Here is a 19,381-nt window from a genome sequence, read left to right on the forward strand (position 1 = left end):
TGAGACAGTCACCAAAGCCATGGATAAGGGGAAGACGGTGCACACCACCTACCTTGACCTGACCAAAGCCTTCCACACTATTCCCCACTTGGGCATAATAGATAAACATTCTCAATTAGGCATCAATCAGTATGTTACCAGATGGGTAGCCAACTGGCTCACTGATAAAACCCACCCAGTCAAAATAGCGGAAGCCACCTCAAGCAGTAGACCCGTATCGAGTGGCATACCCCAGGGTTCGGTCTTGGGGCCTCTGTTATTTAGGTTATACTTTTCTGAGGTACAGGCCAAAACCAGTGGGCTATGGCTGGCCAAGTTTGCAGATGACTGTAAGCTGGGAGCTGTCATCAATTCCCCTAGTGATGTAAACATCCATCAAGAGGGTCTCACCCAAACAAATGACTGGTGCGAGAAACATGGCCTCAAGCTGAATACAAAAAAATGCATCATCATCTCCTTTAAGGAGAGAGATATCCCCACAAATTATCACATTAATAACAACATCCTAAGCATGCAGACAGTTGTGACAGATTTGGGCAACCAGATTGATAGCAGCCTGACTTTTGACCACCATGTTGCTTCCATTGTACGGAAAGCTTTCTACATGGCCCACCTCATAAGTAAAGGTATCTCATCCAGGGACATGGAGGTCATAACATCACTGTATTCTTCCCTTATAAGGCCCATTATTGAGTACAATGCCCCATTCGGCATGTACCTTGCAAAGCACATGCAGCAGCTGGAGAGACCAGAGGTTCCTCACCAGGAGAATCCAGGGCTTCAAAAATCTACCATACGCAGATAGGCTAAAAGCCCTATCCTTCTACTCTGTTTCATACAGACTCCTCAGAGGTGACTTCTGTCTAGCATACAGGGTGATCTCGGACCCCATCTTGATGGGACTGCTGCAAATCCGCAAGTCTAGCTCCAGTCTAGTAACCCGCACACGCGGCCTCAACCTGGTCTGTGACATCAATAGGACTTGCTGGTGGGACAGATTTGTGTTCCAAAGACTTCCTCCATCTATGGAATAGACTTCCTGTCCACATCAAGCAGAGTACCTCAATACCCCTTGTTAAGCGCAATCTGGATAACTGGATGGAAAATAGAAAATACATCCCTGGGATTCAACCTGTGTCCCTGCTGGACAGGGGCATCAGATGCTGATTTGTTTATGGATGGGCTAAACTCTTGGCAAGGCTTATAAGGACCTCAAGGCCAATAGCCTAGTAACTTCCTATGATCCTATTGTAATGTTGATGCTTTGAATACTCTTTGTGTGGCAGTTTCAGAATGTTGGGCTTAATGGCTGGCATCAGTTCGCAATGTGTTCTATTTGCTTCAGTTGTTAAGGATTTTTCTAAAACGTAGTCTTCCCGCACGCACACATTTAGCTCATCAACCTAGGCAGCAAGGGTTTGAACACCAGTCAACACTTTATTTATAAAAAGTCAGAAATGCACAATGAATCCTTGAAAGTTACAGGGTTTGGGATGCCACAGAAAATTACTTCCATTCAGACTGTAAGCGTGTTTAATATCTGAATTCACGTTCTTTGTACGCATGGAAATGCTATGTTTTTAACGATTTCGTTAAGGCATGGCAGGGTCAGTGAATTCTGTTTATGAGCCAGTTGATGACAGAGTTGCTGTTTTATTTTTTTTTTTTTTTCCTTTATTTAAGTAAAGGATGGGTAAATCAAACATTGATTGTTTCGCCACGTTAACAGCCAGTCATGTGTTTTGAAATTATGCGATTTGTTACTTTCGGTGTGGCAGGATGTTGTAGCAGAGAAGAACTCTGTTTCATTGCTGCAAGAACTGTTCTTTTTGTGGATGTTAAGTTTCATATAGGTTTACACAGCTGAGGTGATACTTGCTTAATTAATGTGTGTTTTAAGACTCCTGGTGGTCATGCTTAGCCGTTTCTGTTAGCATTTTTTCACTTTGAATAGGAACTTGTGCAGTATGGTAAACTTAGCAAGTGAGCGATCTGGTTGGTATCTTCCTCTGGTCTGAGTTGCACAGCATTTTTATCTCTCGGTTCCGCAGATCCCATTTTTAATTTGTCCATGCATGCCATATTGCCGAGATCCTCCTTTATTGTCTACAGCTGGATGTCAGTGGCAGTTCATATACTGGTTGTCTAGTGGCATGTGGTTTAATATAAAGCAAAATTATTAGACGAAGTAGATACTTTACTGTTTTTTCAGTAAAGCATTGTGATCTAAGGTTTGACTTGAATCTGGGTCTAATACATACAGTCTGCACTGTATTTTTTTGAGAAGTGGATCACTGGTAACATGCACAGATTTTATGTACCTATTAATCGGAAAACTACAGAACTGAGTTGTGGCATACCATCTTTGTTTTTTTATAGGTTCAGAGGTGTGTACTAGGTTAATGGCCCTGGAGCTTTTACAAGCCTAGCTCATAGGATTACCCTGGCATCGTGTCACCCGACCTTAGTTCCCAGTGCCTCTGTCGAGTAGAGCCACTGGAGTGATCCCCGGGATGAATTTTCTATTGCCCATCCACTCATCAACATTTATCTTGAAGAGGGCCAGTGAGGTGCTCTGTTTGACATGTATGGGAAGTCTATTCCATAGCATGGGCAGTCTCTGGGTTGTGAACCTGTCCCTCCATCTTGTTCTGTTGATTGTGGTAATGAGGTTGACATCTCTGGAGCGTTTGGTGCTGAGGGATTGGGATTTCTTTAGATGTAGCATTTCTAACAGAGCTGGGTCAGACATGGCTTTGTAAGTCAAGCAGAGATCACCTCTAAGTAGGCGATATGAGACAGAGAAAAGTTGGAGTTTTTTTTTAGTCTGTACATATAGGACAAGTGTTTAAGGCCTAGGATCCTATTTGTGAGGTACTTTTGTGGCCTCTCCAGTTGTTGCAGGTGTCTAGTGAGGTACATGTCAAATGGGGCATTGTACTCGATGATTGGCCTAATGAGGGAAGAGTAGATGGAGGCAATGACCTCTTTCTTCCTGGATGCAAAACCCTTAGTAATGAGATGTGCCACATAGAAGGACTTTCTGACCACAGTGGCAATGTGGTGGTCAAAAGAGAGGTTGCTATTAACCTGTGTTCCCAGATCTCTTATAACTCCTTCTGTGTTCAGTGGACTATCATTGATGTGGTAATTCACAGGAACTGGGGTTTTTCCCAAAGGGGATGATGACACATTTTTTGGCATTGAGCTTAAGGCCATGGTTCTAACACCAGTCATTGGTCTAAGTGAGGTCTTTCTGTAGGATGTCAACATCACTTGGGGAGTTAGTAATAACTCCCAACTTGCAATCATCTGCAAACTTTGTCAGCCAGAGTCCCCTCGTGTTGGCCTGGACTTCAGAGAAGTAAATACCAAACAGGAGAGGACACAGGACCAAACCCTGTGGGACTCCACTTGTGACTGGTCGGCAGTCTAACTTGGAGTCAGCTACTTTCACACTGTCGGTTCTATCTGTAAGCCAGTTTGAAACCCACTTAGTGATATAGAGGTCGATGCCTAGCTTAGTGAGTTTTTCTATGATTCCTGAGTGGGGAATGGTATCAAAGGCTTTGGCCAGATCAAGGTTGGTTGTATGAACCACCTTACCTTCATCCACAGCTCTGGTGACTGACTCAAAGAAGTCGACCAGGTTGATACTTTTAAGAACTTTTATTTCATAAAATGTGTTTTTGCCAAAACATAAATAATTTCTCTATACTGCCAGCATTAGTAGTATTAAAATTTGCAATGTACTGAGGAGTATCTCACCTAAGCATGTTAAAATGGGTGAATTGTATGTTTTTGTACAAGTGCAGTGTTATGCAAATACAGCCAATCTAGTTTCCCATTTCTTTCGCATCTTATTGCTACTTTGGGTGAAATTCAAGTATATGCAGTATTACTTAATGAATTCAAGACATTACCAAATATCATGAACAGTACAGTTTTACATCAGTATTCTTGACTAATGTAGTACACAGCACTTGTTAATGTTAATGAGTTCGTAGGTGTGTGCTAGGCTAATGGCCCTGGAGCCTTTACAAGCCTAGCCCAAAAACAATTGCCCAGGCACCATGCCACCCGATGTTAGTTCACAGTGCCCCTAAACAGTAGGGCAACTGGAATGATCCATGGAGTGAACTTTCAGTTACCCACCCGCTCATCGAGATTTCTGTTGAAGAGGGCCAGCAAGGTGTTCTGTTTCACATAAATGTGAATCTTATTCCAGAGTATGACCAGTCTTTGGGAGAAGAACCTGTCCCTTCAGCATGTTCTGTTAATTGTGGTAATGAGGTTGTGATCTCTGGAGCGTGTGGCGTGGGGGGATTGGGATTTCTTTAGATGTAGCATTTCAAGTAGGGCTGGGTCGGACATAGCTTTGTAAGTCAAGCAGAGATCACCTCTAAATAGACTATAAGAGACTGAAAACAGCTGGAGTTTCTTGAATCTGTCCATGTAGGACATGTGTTCAAGGCCTAAGATCCTTTTTGTGAGGTACTTTTGTGGCCTCTTCAGCTGTTGCAGGTATCTGGCCAGGTACATGCCAACTGCGGAGTTATATTCGATGACTGGTCTAATGAGGAATGAGTGGAGAGGGATGATAAGCCCTTTTTTCCTGCATGAAAAAACTTTGGTTATAAGATGTGCCACGTAGAAGGACTTTCTGACCACAGTGGCAAGGTGGTCAAAGGTGAGGTGGCTGTTGACCTGGGTGCCCAGATCTCTTTAGTGTTCATTGGGCTCCCATCAATGTGGAAATTCGTGGGAACTGAGATTTTTCAAAACGGGATGATAACGCATTTTTTGGTGTTAAGGTTCAAGCCATAGTTCTGACACCAGTCATTGGTCTCAGAGAGGCCCTTTTGCAGGATGTCTGCATCACTTGGGGAGTTGATAATGACTCCTAGCTTGCAGTCATCAGCAAACTTGGTCAGCCGGAGTCCATCTGTGTTGCCATGGACTTCTGAGAAGTAGATGCCAAATAGGAGAGGGCTCAGGACCAAGTCATGTGGGACTCCAGTCATGATTGGTCGACACTCTGACTTGGAATCTCCAACTTTCACTCTGTGGGTCCTGTCTGTGAGCCAATCTGCAACCCACCTAGTGATGTAAGGATTGATGCCTATTTTGGTGAGTTTATCAATGATACCTGAGTGGGGAATGGTAACAAAGGCCTTGGCCAGGTCGAAGTAGGCTGTATGCACTGCCTTACTCTCATCCATAGCCTTGATGACTGCCTTGAAGAAGTCAACCAGGTTCAGCAGGCAGGATCTCCCCTTAACAAAGCCAAACTGTGTGGGGTCAAGAGGTCCATGTTGATGCACTCCAGAGCTTTGCATACCAGACTCATCAGGCTAATGGGGTGATAGTTCCCAGGGTCTATAGTTGCTCTCCTTTTGGAGTGGAATGAATGTAGCAGTGCGCCATTCATTAGGGACATAGCCTGAGATAAGGCCGTGACTGAACAGGCCACAAAGATGTTGTGCCGGTTCGTTTTGTCACTAATGTAAGATGCAGACAGGGATCTTATCAGGTCCCATGGATACTGTATTCTTGGCTTTGGACAATACAGCTTTTACCTGTGCTGCAGAAATGGTGAGTATCAGGCTTTCTTCTGCTATTGTGATAGGGCCCTGGGGGGATAGACAGGTAATGTTGACACTGAATCTGTCGACCAGTATATTGGCTATATCTGTTGGCTCAGTATAGGAGATGCCATTGTGCAATAACTCAGAGCAAATCTGGATATTGCCTTTGAGGTTTTTGATATAGCTATAGAAGGCTTTGTGGTTGTTTTTTAGTGTCAGCTGCAATTCTGTCTTCATAGTTGGCTTAAGAGAATTTGATAAGGGATCTCAGCTTTTTGTTGAGACTGATAAGGGAGGTTTTCCAGTCTTGTGACTTCATTTATTTCTGCAACTGTTTCTTCCTTCTGGTGTCGAGTTTATTGATGGCTGGGGACCACCAGACTGGCTTCCTTTTTTTGGAGGAGAGCATCTTAGTTCTATTTAGTATGACAAGGTCAATGCATTTGTGTACATGCTCGTTTAATGCATTGGTATATGATTCAGCAGTCATGCAGCTATTTTCCATTGGCATGGATGGCGATAAGTTACCCACCTCTGTTTTTTGGAGCCCATATTCAGCTTTAGAGAACTTTTTCAGGGTGGTCACCTTATCAAGGGGTGTAGGTGAGATGGAGATTTCCATGGTGATCAGTTTGTGGTCAGATTGAACTAGGGAGGAATTTACTATAGGTGTGGAGCAATGGCCTCCCATGTTGGTGATAACCAGGTCGAGGATGTTGCTTCTTCTAGAGGGGGTCAGAACGAGCTGGTCTAGGGCATTGGGACTGATAAATTCCAGAAAGAGATGGGCCTGTACATTGGTACTTGAATAGTTTTCCCAGCTGATGGAAGGGTAGTTGAAGTCACTCAGTATGTGAGTATTGTGTTGGACCTTGATAGATTCCAGGGTGCTTAGGAACTTGGAGTGACAGTCTAGGGACATGTTTGGAGCTCTATAACAGGCTATAAGTTGTATCACCATCTTACCCAGTGTTAGTTGTATCTGAAGTCTCTCAGATGCATTATGCTGGGCTACCAGTCTAGATGTGTGCATATCCTTTAAGAATATGGAGACACCACCGCCTTTGGAGCTTCCGGCTGTATTCTGGGTCTGAAAGCTCTGGAATTACTTGTAGCCTGGGATCGCAGAGGTGCTTTCTGACTCTTTAATCCAGGTGTGCATTACAGCACAGATGTCAACATCCTCTATTCTGAGGAAAGCTTCAAGCGAGTGCATCTTGACATTTAAATTTCTAGCACTGAGTAGCATCACCCTCTGATTGTATTTGTTTGTAGCTGTTATGGTGGAATTTTGGTCTTGGAATACTGCCTAAAAAAGGCACTACAGGGGTGGCAAAGAGCCTTAGTCAGTACCCGGAATCTCAGGAGTGACAGATGCAGGCCATCTCTGGCCAAGCATTGAGGTCTGACTGTCGATCATGTCGGCCCAGGCAGACAGATACTGGATCCCCTTAGAATGACACCAGAAACTTAGTCAATTGTTGAAGTTAATCATTTTCTACTCGTACTGTGGTATCATTCTAGCACCCTGTTGGCCAACAGTACTGGTGGTGGTCGTTGTTAACCCGGGCCTCGACTGATCCAGTATGTATATCTGTACTGTTGCCCGCATGTATGATTTGGCAAAATTTTATGCCGGATGCCCTTCCTGATGCAACCCTCCCCATTTATCCGGGCTTGGGACTGGCACAGAGAAATGCACTGGCTTGTGCATCCCCAGTGGCTGGGTTGGGAGGAGAAATGGCATAGGGGTATACCAAAGGAACAGTATGCTAAGAGTGTTTTGGAGGTGAAAAGAGTGTCAGATAGAGTGATGTTTATGAAGCTAGAAATTGATGGCGTAATGATGAATGTTGTTAGTGCATATGACTCACAAGTTGGGTGTGCGATGGATGAAAAAGAAAAATTTTGGAATGAGTTGAATGAAGTGGTGATGACTGTACCCAAGGGTGAGAGAATGGTGATTGGAGCAGATTTCAATGGGCATGTTGGTGTAGGGAACAGAGGGGATGAGGAAGTGATGGGTAGGTATGGTGTTAAGCAAAGGAATGCAGAAGGTCAGATGGTGGTGGATTTTGCGAAAAGGATGGACATGGCTGTGGTGAATACGCACTTTAACAAGAGGGAGGAGCATAGGGTGACATAGAAGAGTGGAGGAAGATGCACACAGGTGGATTATATCTTATGTAGAAGGGCCAGTCTGAAGGAGATTGGAGACTGTAAAGTGGTGGCGGGGGAAAGTGTAGTTAGGCAGCATAGGATGGTGGATTGTAGGATGACATTGGTGATCAAGAAGAGGAGGAGGAGTGTGAGGGCAGCACCAAGGATCAAATGGTGGAAACTGAAAAAGGGTAATTGTGAGGTGGAGTTCAGGGATGAGTTAAGACAGACACTGGGTGGCAGTGAAGAGTTACCAAATAGCTGGGTAACTACAGCAGAGTTGGTAAGGGAGACAGCTAGAATGGTGCTTGTGGTGACATCTGGACAGAAGAAGGAGGACAAGGAGACATGGTGGTGGAATGAGGAAGTACAGGAGAGTATACAGAGAAAGAGGTTGGCAAACAAGAAGTGGGATTGTCAGAGAGATGAATAAAGTAGACAGGAGTATAAGGAGATGAGGTGCATGGCAAAGAGAGAGAGGGTGAAGGCTAAGGATAAAGCATATGAAGAGTTGTATGAAAGGTTGGACACTAAGAAGGGAGAAAAGGACCTGTACCAAATGGCTAGACAGAGGGACCGAGCTAGAAAAGATGTGCAGCAAGTAAAGGTGATAAAGGATAAAGAGGGAAACATACTCACAAGCGAGGAGAGTGTGTTGAGCATATGTTAAGAGTACTTTGAGGGGCTGATGAATGAAGAGAATGAGAGAGAGAGAGAAGGTTGGATGATGTGTGGACAGTGAATCATGAAGTGCAGTGGATTAGCAAGGAGGAAGTAAGGATAGCTATGAAGAGGATGAAGAATGGAAAGGCTGTTGGTCCAGATGACATACCTGTGGAAGCATGGAGGTGTTTAGGTGAAATGGCAGTGGAGTTTTTAACTAGATTGTTTAATGAAATCTTGGAAAGTGAGAGGATGCCTGAGGAATGGAGAAAAAGTGTTTTGGTACCAATTTTTAAGAATAAGGGTGATGTGCAGAACTGTAGTAACTACAGAGGGATTAAATTGATCAGTCACAGCATGAAGTTATGGGAAAGAGTAGTGGAAGCTAGGTTAAGAAGGGAGGTGATAATTAGTGATCAGCAGTATGGTTTCATGCCAGGAAAGAGCATTACAGATGCGATGTTTGCTCTGAGAGCGTTGATGGAGAAGTACAGAGAAGGTCAGAAGGAGTTGAATTGTGTCTTTGTGGACTTAGAGAAAGCATATGACAGGGTGCCTAGAGAAGTGTTGTGATATTGTATGAGGAAGTCGGGAGTGTCAGAGAAGTATGTAAGAGTGCTACAGGATATCTACGAGGGTAGTGTGACAGCGGTGAGGTCTGCAGTGGGAGTGACGGATGCATTTAAAGTGGAGGTGAGGTTACATCAAGGATCAGCTCTAAGCCCTTTCTTATTTGCAATGGTGATGGACAGGTTGACAGACGAGATCAAACAGGAGTCCCCGTTGACTATGATATTTGCAGATGACATTGTGATCTGTAGTGAGGGTAGGGAACAGGTGGAGGAGACCCTGGAGAGGTGGAGATATGCTCTAGAGAGAAGAGGAATGAAGGTCAGCAGGACTAAGACAGAATATATGTGTGTGAATGAGAGGGAAGATAGAGGAATGGTGAGGATGCAGGGAGTAGAGGTGGTGAAGGTGGATGGGTTTAAATACTTGGGATCAACAGTTCAGAGTAATGCTGAGTGTGGAAGAGAGGTGAAGAAGACAGTACAAGCAGGATGGAGTGGGTGGAGAAGAGTGTCAGGAGTGATTTGTGACAGAAGAGTACCAGTAAGAGTGAAAGGGAAGGTCTACAAGAGGGTAGTGAGACCAGCTATGTTATATGGGTTGGAGACAGTGGCATTGACAAAAAGGCAGGAGTCTGAGCTGGACATGGCAGAGTTAAAGATGTTAAGATTTGCATTGGGTGTGATGAGGGTGGACAGGATTAGGAATAAGTATATTAGAGGTTCAGCCTAGGTTGGAAGGTTTGGAGACAAAGCCAGAGAGGCAAGATTATGTTGTTTTGGACATGTGCTGAGGAGGGATGCAGAGTATATTGGGAAAAAGATGCTAAGGATGAAGCTGCCAGGTAACAGGAAAAGAGGAAGGCCTAAGATAAGGTTTATTGATGTGGTGAGAGAGGACATGCAGGTGGTTGGTGTGACAGAGCAAGATGCAGAGGACAGGAAGAAATGGAAACAGATGATCCACTGTGGTGACCCCTAACGGGAGCAGCTGAAAGAAGAAGAAGAAGACTGTAGTATCATTCTAGTTGACAGCAGAATACTGCTCAGGGCTGGGGTCATACCTGCCTGGGCCACATAATCTGAGAGTTCCATCACATCTCTTTTCATGTATTCCCGGGACTTATGTCTCAGGTCATTTACAACCACATGGACAATGACTGAGTCATATTTGTACTTTTTGTGGAATGACCTGAGTGCATGTGTTATGTGGCGAATCCTGGCACCTGACAGACAACTGACTGTCACCTTCTCCTTGTTCAATCTCGTGAGTGGGACATCAGTGTGTCTCACAATTGAGTCTCCTATGATTAGTACATTGGGCAAGGTGTGTTCTGGGGTGGGTGTTGTGGTGATTGAGTCCGTGTCTGTCTCAGGGGTCTCTGTTGTTTGGGTAAATTTATATTGAAAGCCCCAGCGAAGGTGGGTGTATGGTTTGTGTTTCTATGTGTGGGTTGTGATAGTTGGTGTTTTGGAGGGCTGTGTGTTCTATGTAGTGACTTGCAGGTTCTCTCTTTATAAGAGGTGTGCATCTAATACAATGCATCCTAGTTATTTTGACCAAACAGTAATGGTTTGGTGTTTTAGTATGGCACTAAGTGAGAGTTTATAGTTGTGTGTTTTTAACCAGTTCACGTTATTGCATTAGTACTTTGTCATTCCCGCAAAGTGGTACCTGCTAAATATTATTAGTGCCACTCTCAATTTTGTTTGTAAGGCATTCAGTAGTAGTGGTTAATTGTGTGTGATAAGTTCACTGTTGACAAAATCCTAGTTTATATTGATTGTAAAGTTTAAAAACATGTTGCCAGCAAAGTGTAGAAATTGTGTGCTACTAACAAAATTGATCATGGGGGTTGTGCTTCCCTGAGTATGTGTTTTATCTGGTTGTATTAGAGGGGAAAGAGTTGATGGACTTGCGTGATAGGTTCTTTGCAGTGATCTGGCAAACTGAAGTGGTACGTACGTGAGGTGCTGAGAAAGTTGAGCTACACCAGTGTCTGGAGCAGCTTTAAATTGTCAGTGAAGAACTGTGACTGCTAGCAACAGTTAAGATCCAGTTGTCTACATGTTATGGCAGTCTTTCATGCAGCATTTGTTCATTTTGGATTTAATATTTTTGTATGATGTGTGCAAAATCTTCTTGTGGTGTGGCAACAAGTTTACTGTGATCACACATGATGGCTAGCCAGCTTCTACAATGTTGTGAAGAGATGGCCTCTGCAGTAGCTGATTTTAAGCTGCTGTATAAAAAGTTGTAGTGCATGTAATTTTGAGATTGCGCAGTAAATGACTGAGTGTTGCTTTACTGAAGAGCAGTTAGAAATCTGACAAAGTTACCAGGCTCTGTTTGATAGAGTACATACAGCAACCCGGTTTGACCATAATCATTTTCCACTGTAGAAGTTTTCTGTAATATTTTATGAAGTGCTGTTGTGAATATAAGCAGAAAAACTATTCTCATTTGGTGCAAAAGTTAATATTGCAAAACAAGAGCACCAACCTTTCTCTCCTGCTCTCTGTAATGTAAATGGTGTACTTGGAACTGGATCAAAAGTGACTTGTCTTGCCTTAATGAACACTGAATTGTATTGTATATTTTGTGCAAAAGTATTATCAGTTGCCAAAACTGGAAGTCATTCTAACTTTTGCAGGGAGCAGCAGTTTTCCTTCAGAACTTCAGCAGTGTTTTTGAATGTAAATTTGAGTATAGGTGATCAAGGTACAGTTGTGAAGTAGAATTAAGTATGAACCCTTCAGTAGCACTCTTACCATATGGACTGTCAGTGTGCTGATTCTTGTACAGAAATTAGGTATGTGTGTGTTTTCCAGAATTACTCCCGTCCAAATATTTTTCCCAGACTTTCAAGCTTCCTGTTGTGGCATCCGGATGTGAAAGAATTGGAGCATGCATTTGATTATTCTATATGTACACCTCAGTCTTCATAGACTTTTGTATTACTGTGGTAACTGCAGCCACAGGTGATCTCTGCTTCCTGCAGAGACCGGTCAGCTAGATACTGTAGGTGGAATGCATTTATTTGTGAAATAAATATATATGAGATGTAGTATTGTAATCACAATTTGTAGCTTCCATTAACTTTTTAACTTTACTTATTTTCAGTTGAAGATAGTCAAAGACTGCAAATGTGGTTGCTTTAGATATGGCCTTAACATGTGATGACGTGCATTTAATCTAATCCTGAAAATAATTGTTAGTTTGCAACAGTGTGTAAAAGCAAGTAAATTGTTTTGAAAATTTGTTAATAGAATTGTGAAAATGGCTTGTTTGGTAATGCTGTGATAGTCAAAAGATTTGACGTTGAAGATGGAAAGCCTTGGGGAAGGTAACATGGGAATGCAAGGCAGACTGACACCGTATACTAAGATTTGATGGCCTGAATGTGTAATAGTTTGTCACATGGAACTCATAAACAAAGACATTGCTAACCTCCAAATTCTGGACACCACCCAGTTCGGGTTTGTGAAAGGCAGATCATGCCTCCTGAACCTGATTGACTTCTTTGAGGCAGTCACCAAAGCCATAGACGAGGTTAAGGTGGTTCACACAGCCTATCTTGGCCTCGCTAAGGCTTTCGACACCATCCCCCATTCTGGAATTATAGCTAAACTCACTAAACTACGTATAAATCCGTATATCACAAGGTGGGTTGCCAACTGGCTCACTGACAGAACCCACACTGTAAAAGTTGCAGACTCCAAATCTGACTTCAAACTAGTGACAAGTGGAGTACCACAGGGTTCAGTCCTGGGACCTCTCCTGTTTGGTATCTACTTCTCTGAAGTACAGGCTAACACAGAAGGCCTCTGGCTAATAAAGTTTGCAGATGACTGTAAACTAGGAGGCATAGTCGAGTCCCCAAATGATGTAGACATCCTACAGAAGGGTCTCACTGAGACAGATGCTGGTGTCAGAGCCATGGCCTCAAGCTCAATGCCAAAAAGTGCATTGTCATCCCCTTTGGTAAAAACTCTGTACCCATGAACTACCACATAGGCAGCAGTCTACTTAACACCGAATGTGTGATAAGAGACCTTGGGACCCAGGTGGTCAGTAGTCTCTCCTTTAATAATTACATCACCACAGTAGTCAGGAAGTCCTTCTACGTGGCACACTTCATCACAAAAGGGTTCTTATCCAGGAAAAAAGAGGTCATTGTTCCCCTCTACTCGACACTCATTAGACCCATTAAAGAGTGCAATGCCCCTTTTGGAATGTACCTCACAAGACATCTGCAGCAGCTGGAAAGGCCACAGAAGTACCTCACAAAGAGGATTACTGGCCTCAAACAGATGCCCTACACTAACCGTCTCAAAAACCCCAGCTATACTCAGTAGCATATTGCCTACTCCGAGGTGATCTCTGCCTAATATATAAAGCTATGTCAAACCCAGAGTTGTTGGACATGCTACACCTAAAGAAATCCCAATCCCTCTGAGCTACACGCAATAGGGACCTAAATCTTGTCACCACAATAAACAGGACATTCTGAGGGGATAGATTCATGTCCCAGAGACTTCCCATACTCTGGAACAAGCTACCCATCTATGTCAAGCAAAGTCCCTCATTAGCACTCTTCAAGAAAAATCTTGATGAGTGGATGGGAACTAGGAAATACACCCTGGGGATTACTTCTGTGGCTCTGCTTGACAGTGGCACAGGAAAATAACTTTCTTGGGTGGCATAAGCCAGGGAACCTTGTTGGCTAGGCTTACTTAGGCCCTTGGGCCGATAGCCTAGTACCTACCTATGAACCTATGAACACACAGGAGATTAAACAATCTTTGGGCCTGTTAAAAACTGGGAAGAGAGAGCTGTGTGCACATTAACCTATTTTGCTCACTGTTGGGTCAGAAACTGCTAATATGAGCGTACTGAAATCTAAAATATAAACATTATTTTCCAAAATAGTTTTAAATGTTCTAATATTTTGACTTATATGACTTTTGAGCAGCTGTTAACCCTAAACAAATTACCAGTATGTAAGCAGGATGACAATGCTGAAATCTATTGCAGAAATTTCCCATCCAGTGCAAAGTTATAGCAGTGTTATCTTATGATTATACTGAATAGGTGGCATAGTGGTGAAGCGGTAGGTGTTGTTGCCTCACAGCAAGTGGTACTCCTGTTTGATTCTCTGATTGGGTGCTTTGTATGCAGAGTCAGCATGTTCTCCCTGCATTCATGTGGGTTTCCTCTGGGTGCTCCGGTTTCCTCACACATTTCAAAGACATGTGTCTGGAACGTCTCTCTCTCTCTCTCTCTCTCTCTGTATTTGTTTTTTGTTTTTTTTTTTTGTGCAGTGGTTGTACAATGGTTCTCTGTTGTTTTGGCCATTCTTGTAAATGTGTCTCTGTCCGAGTCCAGTAAACTCCAATGTGCTTTGGCCATGGTGACAGGCAGGATTCTGATAGAATTATGTTCTTTGTTTTTGTAGGTTTGGTTCATTTAACCCAGAAAGGAATTTCTGGTCCCATTCAGCCTTGAATGAAGCTGCTGCTTCAGTTAAATTAACTGAGTTGGTTTAAGTGATGGGTGCAAAGTCCTTCTCTCTTTCTTACAAGAGATTGTCTCCTATTTACTCCATAACTAGAGGTCAATAGATCTCCCAATAAGTTCTAAACCAATTGATAGGTCATTTGGCCAGGACCTTTGAGTCATAGACATGCAGAGACACACACATTTTGTTAAAAAAAAATAAACCTGGACAACAAAATTTAAACATATATTATACAATGGTAGGTCATTAACATTCAAAAACGTGCATGCTGAGTGCTCAGCCCAACCAGTGTGCCCATTGTAAATCCGGCATATACCACCAGAAACAAGTGCAGTCACCTGGATTTTCTTGTATTAATATATCCTAAGACTTTCCAGTGCTCTTGAGCTAAAAGGTCGAGAGGTGCATATGTAGGGCAAAGAAAATTCAAGGAAATCGGATACAGCATACAAACCTGAAGAAATTTACCTGATTTTCCTTGTATTTTTGCACTCTCTCTCTTATCTGTAAACAACCTGGATTTATGTTTTTATTTTATTTATTTATTTTTTTTAAATAAAGAAAGAAGCAATGGAGCTCTTCCTTTCTCTGTTGCTTGCCTTCTAAAGCTCTGTGATGTACTGACAACTGTGGAAAAGTAAAGTTGTGTAAAATCTTATAACATAAGATGCCCTTCTCTTGAGTGATAGTCTTCATAGCAATAGGGATCCCCTGCCCAGGGCAGCCCGACATCTGGCCAGTATACCAAACACTTTTGGTTGTAAAGGATAAGCCATATGTCATAAGTAGGCTCCCCACATGTGATGTAAGACTGGAAGATCGTCTATGGACATATCACCCTCAGAAATGACAAAGCCCCAGTAGGAACGACAGTCCAAGGATAAACATAGGTAGCAAACCTATCCAGAAGGAAAAAAGAACCAGAGGGAGGCAAGAGGGAGTGAATACTGTAAGAGTGAAGATAAGGACATCTACTGTTGTGATAAGATTTTACACAGCTGTTCCATTTCCTTCCATATCACTGTTGCAGTAATCTTTACTACATGGAGAATACAATAACTCAGCAAGAAGAGTGGAAGGAGGAAGGATCAGCAGAGCCTTCTAGAAAGCCACGGACAACAGCCCTGGCAAAGTCAGCTATGGCTCTAGAAATCGCATCCAAGTTATACTGCTTAGTGACAGTATGCATACAAGTCCAGGCTGCTGCCTAAAGAATAGAATTAGTGTGCAAAGCTTTGGAAACATCACCAGCAGAAGCCATAACTCTAGTTGAATTAGCCTTAACAGAAAAAGGAATGCTCTTTCCATGGAAAAAAAATAGCCAAACAACATGGATTTAGATATTCACAAATAATTGGTTTGCTTGAAAACAGCCAAACCTAAAGACCAAGGATGAAAATAAACTAAAATGTATTTATTTATTTATTTCAAGTTTGGACGTCCACTGGGCCCAAATGTCCCATTTTCAGTGGAGGCCCGGGGAGAAAAGCTCCAAGATACATAATACAGTAAAGATACAAAAGTATAAAAGCTACATTATATAGAACAGTTTACAAATATGTACATTCAATGTCACTCATAATCAACAAAATTCATTGTGGTTGATCTTAAGGGTTGTACTATACAGATTCATTTGAGCAAACATTCTTATATTTTAATTGTGGAAACACTTTACATACACACAGTTAAAGTAAGTATAGAAACACTTTACATGCACTTTTTTAACACATGATGCTATCTACAATATTTACAAAGTTGGAATTGTGTGATAAGTAGCTATAGGAGTTGCAGAGAGCTTAGGTCCACTCATTAGGAAAATAGCTATGAGAGTTATAGAGAGCTTAGATTTGTGAAAAGCTTGTGTTATCCAAATAATACCAGAGTACGTGCAGATTCAAGGTGTGCAAAACCTTCTCCCTAGCGGACTGCGGAGAAAGGAAAAAAGTGGGTAAATGAATGGAATGAGTAAGAGAAATCATTAACCCCCTTAACCATGAAAGGATTAGTATGAAGGGCCACTGTGCTTATGGAAAACTGCAAAAGGAGCAACAGCTATAAGGGTTTGCAGCTCAGACACCCATCTTGCAGAAGTAAGGGCCAAAAGAACAGTCATCCCAAAACAATGCTTTAGGGTAGATGAAGCAGCAGGCTTCTGATATGAAAGAATGTAAAGTGCCTGAAGGATCACCTGATACGTGATAGCTAGCTGCCAAACCTGAAGGGCTAACCTGCATAGGAGATAAGACCTTGTCTGCCCTTGCTTGTTGTACCACTTACTAAGTTTTTCCAATACTACTACTACTATTCATGCTTTGAGGCACAGTAGCCTATAAGATTAAGGCATGTCCTGTAGGCTGGGATTCAATTCCCTTTTTCCTGTGTTTCCAGCCATGCAGCTCTGAGCAAGTCACTTGACCAGGTAATTGTTCCTTCGTACATGAATTATTGATTTAAAATAGTTCAGCTTCTGCTCTTTTGGCCTCATTTCTTCATCTTCATCATATCTGCTGTAACTTCATCTGAGTCTGCTGCTTTCCCTAAGTTCATTTTCCTTAGTGCTTTTCTTAACTCTTCTAGGATGGGCTCCTCTTCTCTCATTGTAGGCTGTATCTGGGGCAGTACAGCTTCTGTGTGGTTGTCTTCATTCAAAAGGTGCTGAAAGTACTCCTTCCCTCTGCCTTTGCCCTGTGCACTGGTGAGCAGGTTTTTGCTGGCATCCCTTATGAAGGGTGTCTTAAAGTTTTCTTTATCTTTTTGTGCCATCTGCTGAGACACTTTGTAGATGTTGCTGGAGTGCCTGCGATGCCATGGTTTTTGCTATTGCAACTCCTTTCTTAGCTTCTTTGCTCGCCATCCAGTATCCCTCCCTAGCCTAGTCCATATTTTCTAGAGACCAATTTTCTGGAACTGCTTCTTTCTTTCTTTGGATGACTTACTGGACTTCTCCATTCAACCACCAGCTTTCCATATGAAAAAACAAAGGCCTCTCCCTTGGAATTACTCAGGCGGTATGATTCATTTATGATGCCTTTCTCCACCTTGTTTCAGACAGTCATAGTGAAGTAGGAGTTATGAGGTTGGGTAAACAAATTTAGCTGCCCATTAGTTTGGTTGGATGTATCTGCTTTTCAAGAGCCTTTGTCTATATTTTTGATGTCTGCAGGTTGAGGGGTATGGTGACTGCAGATTGTTTCGGTATGTTTCTTAAGTTGCTGGTGACACGAAAAGAGGTTGGTAAACGGCTATTATGTACTAGATTACCTTATTTACATTAACAATACATGGAGCATTTCTAGATCATTATTTCACTGTATAACCCCAATTATGATGGAATTCTCAAGGTAAGTAGATAACCCTCCACTAGCCTTGGGGACTTTCAAAGTAGACGATCTGAATGAGGTGTAGGCATTGAAGTTAGGCAGGAAGGGTATGTTCTCAGCACACAGGGTAACACCATATGACTCCTATCTAATCTGCAAATGTGACACAGTCACTTTAAAACACTTTTATCCTATGTCAAATGAGGTGAAACGTTTTCACATAAAGAAAGTGATATTGATATTGGAGTACACTGTTTAATAGCCACTAAAGGTGTATGGGCATGTTGTTGGGTTGTTACTACAATGCAAAATCACTTTGCTATAGTGGGCGTTTTTGAAGGCATCATCAAACACACCAGTATATTACAGCCATAGCACCAATTGCACTGGAGGCTAACAAATGGATTAAGTAAGGCATTTTGTCCGTGCACATCAATATTTCAGAAGTCAGTCCTTGCAGTGGCATCTATAATCTGATTAAGGTAAATTAACTGTGATGTCCTTGCTTTAAAAAAGCCTTTCTTTGTGAAAAGTGACATTGAAGGATTCCCCAATGGCCACAGTAGTTTCTGCACACAACAAAAGGAAGGGAAAATATAGTGATGTGTATGTACAGAGAGAAATGCAGGGACAGTGCAAAAGTATTTTTGCAAACCAACAAGTGGAATAAAAACATATGTAGGCAGACACTGCATACCAACATAGTTTGGTCATTTGAATCTCAATTTTTAAGAAGGCGAACTAATGAAGTAAGTGATACCTTAAAACGTAAATTACTACTTAAGAAACTGCATGTGAATGCAGTCAGGTAAGGCCATGGCTATACTGCAGCAAAAACAAATGTCCCCTCTGTCAAAGGAAACGGTAGAACAAGGGAAAATTAGATGAGTCATGCCCCCTGCTGAGAGCTGCCAATCACAGGAATTAATAGGTAAAATTACCCTCATGACTTTGACAGCTAGGAAAGCTAAGTGTTATGGGGGAGGGGAGAAGTAGATGGACTGGAATTCAGTCTCTCACAAATTAGTGCCATTTAAGCATAATTTAAAAAAGCAGCAGTAAAAAGCACTGTTTCTGTTTTAAGTAGTTATTCAGCAGCAGGGAATGTTACAAAGTACTGACTAAAAGAGAGCAGTTTATGCATGTAACATCTATGGAGAGAGCAGTGTATGCATGTAACATCTATGGAGAGAGCAGTGTATGCATGTAACATCTATGGAATGACAGGAGCTGCAGGCAAAAGGAGGCTTGCATGATGTAACATTTTACAGCCAAACACTGTATTCTGGGATACTGAGTGACAAACTGATTTATCAAAACCACGTCAAGATGCTAGATCCCATATGGTCAGACTCTAGAATTACGTACAAAAGTATTTAAAATCCTGTAAGTAGTCCCAGAGTGCTGTTAAAATGTAGGAAACATCAAGCCATGATGAATTAAACATGTATTTTTGAGTCTGTTGGTGCAGTACTCCTTTAATGGTCTCTGTCACAGAGTATAAGAAAAGAGTTAAAAAATAAAATACCATGTATGGGATACAAGGGAGAGATTATGGA

At 42.3% G+C, this 19,381-nt stretch overlaps 1 protein-coding gene across 1 annotated transcript in view; it reads right to left on the reverse strand.

Moving 5' to 3' along the window:
* Window positions 1–19,381, reverse strand: part of LOC122809044 (V-type proton ATPase subunit G 3-like) — a 222,758-nt gene that overhangs the window by 90,609 nt on the left and 112,768 nt on the right. The gene's annotated exons all lie outside the window — the stretch shown is intronic.

The sequence above is a fragment of the Protopterus annectens genome, chromosome 8.part0, assembly GCF_019279795.1.
Source record: "Protopterus annectens isolate FY-2018-M chromosome 8.part0, PAN1.0, whole genome shotgun sequence".
NCBI lineage: Eukaryota > Metazoa > Chordata > Ceratodontiformes > Protopteridae > Protopterus > Protopterus annectens.